This window comes from Octopus sinensis, linkage group LG18 (assembly GCF_006345805.1).
Source record: "Octopus sinensis linkage group LG18, ASM634580v1, whole genome shotgun sequence".
Taxonomy (NCBI): Eukaryota; Metazoa; Mollusca; class Cephalopoda; order Octopoda; family Octopodidae; genus Octopus; species Octopus sinensis.
Genome location: NC_043014.1, coordinates 12,214,929 through 12,219,282, shown reverse-complemented (window position 1 = coordinate 12,219,282; position 4,354 = coordinate 12,214,929).

The following is a 4,354-nucleotide window of genomic DNA, read 5'->3' as shown; positions in this document are numbered from 1 at the left end:
CCCAGTACTTATTCTATCGGTCTCTTTTGCCGAACCGCTAAGTAACGGGGACATAAACACACCAGCATCGGTTGTCAAGCAATGCTGGGGGGACAAACACAGACACGCATATACATATATACATATACATATATACGACGGGCTTATTTCAGTTTCCGTCTACCAAATCCACTCACAAGGCTTTGGTTGTCCCGAGGCTATAGTAGAAGACACTTGCCCAAGGTGCCACGCAGTGGGACTGAACCCAGAACCATGTGGTTGGTAAACACGCTACTTACCACACAGCCACTCCTGCGCCTGAACAGAAAGACTGTAAATGGAATTGCAGGGAAACTAAAGACCAGCTACTCATAGATAGAATGGTGATAAAAGACTGTAAGCGAAAGATGACAAATTTAGCAATGGGCTGGATATATTACCTCCAGACCTATGACATGGTGCCATATTGCAAAGAATGTCAAGCGCTTTTTTGAGAAAAGCCAGGGAAAATCTGAAGACTGAACGTTAAGAATCAAGAGAGGGATTTCTCAAGGAGGTGGTGTGTTTCCTTGACTATTTGTTTTATGCTTGACTCCTTTAACATTGCTACTGAAGGAAGTAATATCTGGACATGTGTTTAAATGGAGACAGCAAAAGATCAATCATCTATTATTTATGAATGATTTCAAGCTGTATGGTAAAGACGAAGCTCAAGTCAGTTCTTTGGTGAACACATGATATCAACATAGAATATGCTCTAGAAAATAAATGTAGAGTAATATTCCTGACAAGAGAGAAAGTCAACAGACTTGAAGATATAGAATTACCTATTTCTTTATTACCCAAAAGGGGCTAAACATAGGGGGACAAACAAGGACAGACAAAAGGATTAAGTCGATTACATCGACCCCAGTGCGTAAGTGGTACTAATTTATCGACCCCGAAAGGATGAAAGGCAAAGTCGACCTCGGCGGAATTTGAACTCAGAACGTATTGGCAGACGAAATATGGCTACGCATTTCGCCCGGCGTGCTAACGTTTCTGCCAGCTCGCCGCCTTTTGAAGATACAGAATTACCATGGGAGCAAATCATTAAAAGGATTGACGGTACTGAGTATAGAAACCTATATTGGAAGTTAGTAAAGTGATTCGAGAAGAAACGAAGAAAAGATTTACGCAAGAATATCACCAATTACTTAGAGTGGAAGCACTCCGTCGGTTACGACGACGAGGGTTCCGGTTGATCCGATCAACGGAACAGCCTGCTCGTGAAATTAACGTGTAAGTGGCTGAGCACTCCACAGACACGTGTACCCTTAACGTAGTTCTCGGGGATATTCATCGTGATACAGAGAGTGACAAGGCCGGCCCTTTGAAATACAGGTACAACAGAAACAGGAAGTAAGAGTGAGAGAAAGTTGTGGTGAAAGAGTACAGCAGGGATCACCACCATCCCTGCCGGAGCCTCGTGGAGCTATAGGTGTTTTCGCTCAATAAACACTCACAACGCCCGGTCTGGGAATCGAAACCGCGATCCTACGACCGCGAGTCCGCTGCCCTAACCACTGGGCCATTGCGCCTCCACTACTTAGAGTAATCCTGCGGTCAAAATTGGATGGAAAAAATAAGCTTCAAGCAGGTCAATACGTAGTCGGTTGCCCTATTGAGGTAGGGGGGATATATTATCCTTTGGAAAAAAAAAAGGGAAATTACAGAGACTAGACCAAAAATTGAGAAAATTATTCGTAATGCACGAAACGTTCCACTCCAAGAGCGACACTACCAGGCTGTGTCTAACTAGACACAAAGATAAACGAGAGATAACCAGCCGTGAATGTTGCATATGCTGACCTTGTGTTTATAAGGCGCAGGATGAATTTTAGAGAACATTTTTTGAGGAAATGCTCCTTCTGAACCAACTAAATCCTTTACTGGCCTCTTAACGATCATCAACCGAATAAACTGTTCCGTAACTGATGGTAATTTGAGCCATACTCTCTCCATAAAAAGGGACAAATTTTTTTAAACTTCGACCAGAGCGAGACAGTTACGGCAAATTTTACGTTCCCGTGTTTCACATTAGTTTTGAAAACCATGAAAGTAATGAAACCGGTAAAGTTAATGTAATAAATGTCCTAAAAGACTATAAGAGCATTTTCATCTTCATTTCTTTTTATACTTCTACTCATCTGGAAAACTTATCAATCAGACACGTCAGTAACTACTAATCATCAGTGACAATACGCACATCCACTACTAGACTGCAACTGCAAAAATAAAAGCATAGATTTCAAATTTTGGCACAAGGACAGAAATTTCGGGGAAGAAAGTAAGTCAACTGGTTCATATTTTATCGACCCCTAAAAGAGGTAAAACAAAGTCGAGCACGGTGGAATTTGAACTCAGAACATGAAAACGGACGAAATGCCGCTAAATATATTACCGGCGTGTTAACGGTTCTGCCAGCTCGCTGCCTTTGACATATTAACAACAGCTACGACTGGATCAACAACAACAAATAATCAACGTGGAAGCATCAATTGGTAGCATCATCCGCTAGAAATAACAGTGAAATCTCTCTCAAATCACATCGGAATGCTCACAGCAGCCATATTTCTACCACTCTATGTCACGCTGGTGAGACCCATATTGGAGTACGGGATTCAAGCCTCTTCTCCTTATCTCCTCAAAGACATACAGCACCTCGAAAGAGTCCAGAAGCTGGCTACCCGCATGGTTCATGGTCTCAAAAATTTGTCTTATGAAGAAAGGCTGAGGACGCTCGACCTTTATTCTCGAGAAAAACGCCGACGCCGTGGTGATCTCATTCTCAGTCACAACATCATAAGCGGAAAGTGTAACCTCTCGAAAGAGCTGTTCTTCACTCCTGCTCCAGAGCGTCGGCTGCGGGGTCATTCCGAAAAGCTCTACCTGCGACGATTTCATCTCAATCGAAGGAGAGGAGCTTTCTCCGTCCGGGTTGCGGATCCGTGGAACAGGCTGCCAGACGAGATGGTGAAGATGCCGACGACCGCTTTGTTCAAAGTCTCCCTTGACCTCAATTGGCCTGAACTCTTTACATGAACACCACCCTGTACTTAACTCCATGTCCCCCTACATGGCCTTGCTATTTGCTTTTGAGCCAAATTAACTAACTAACTAACTAACTAACTAATCCTAGAATATATTTGTTTGAATAAAAGGTGGGGTGGTACGCTCTCGACCATAGACCCGATGTAGATATTTAGGTGTTTTATGAACCCTAGCATTCATAAACCTAGACCCGATCCGAGAATCGAAACCTCGATCTCACGATCCTGAGTGCGTCTTAACCTCTGGTCCACGCGCCTTCAGTTGATGTAGATACACTATATCTGAAACACGGTGACCATTATCACATAAAAACATGTAATGGTCACTGTTGGAATGTCTTTAAGCAGGGATCTACTTCACTAAGAACGCTACTTTTTCTGCCAATTCCACCGTCTTTTACAGACAATGACAAGGCCATGATGCAGCATTTATGAATCGGAACAAAACCACAAGAACATGTAGACACTACATTACAATTTACGTAAACGATCAAATAAGGGAGGCTACAAGTGGTCATACAATGTGCTAGAAATAGCAGTTTCATCTCCTTCAAATCACATTCAATTGTTTAAAAAAAAAAAGATAAAATACATTCGTTGAAATTTAATCCTGGATACACTGCGTTTAATAAAAGAAAAGACAAGATGGTCACGGCTGGAACGCCATCGATTATAGGTCTGTTAGGTTTATGCAGCAACAATAGAGTGGTTAATGACAGCATTGGTTTTACAACATATACTTAATACAGAGTCACGTGTTACAACCACCCTACCCCTTACTTGCCACATACCCGTATCCCACCCTATTCATATAATCAACATTCCTCTTTCTCTTACAATCGGATGTGCAGTCATTAAAGACATCTCGTGAAGAGAGGCGACAGAAATATATACACAAGGACACAGCATCAACAAATGAACACTCATACACACACACGCACGCACGCACACACACACACACATTTGCACGCGTATATATATATATGTGTGTGTGTGTCTGTGTCTGTGTGTGCGCGTCTGTATATGTACATATATATATGGATATATTTGTGTGCGTATATATATACACACATACTCACATACATATATTCATATATATGTATATATACATATACATATATACTTATGTATACACATGTATTGTATGTGTGTGTGTATATATATGTGTATATGTGTGTGTGTGTTGTATATATATATACATATATATATATGTGTGTGTGTGTGTGTGTGTGTACGCATGTATAGACACACAGATTCATCCCCTTCACATATACACACAAGCA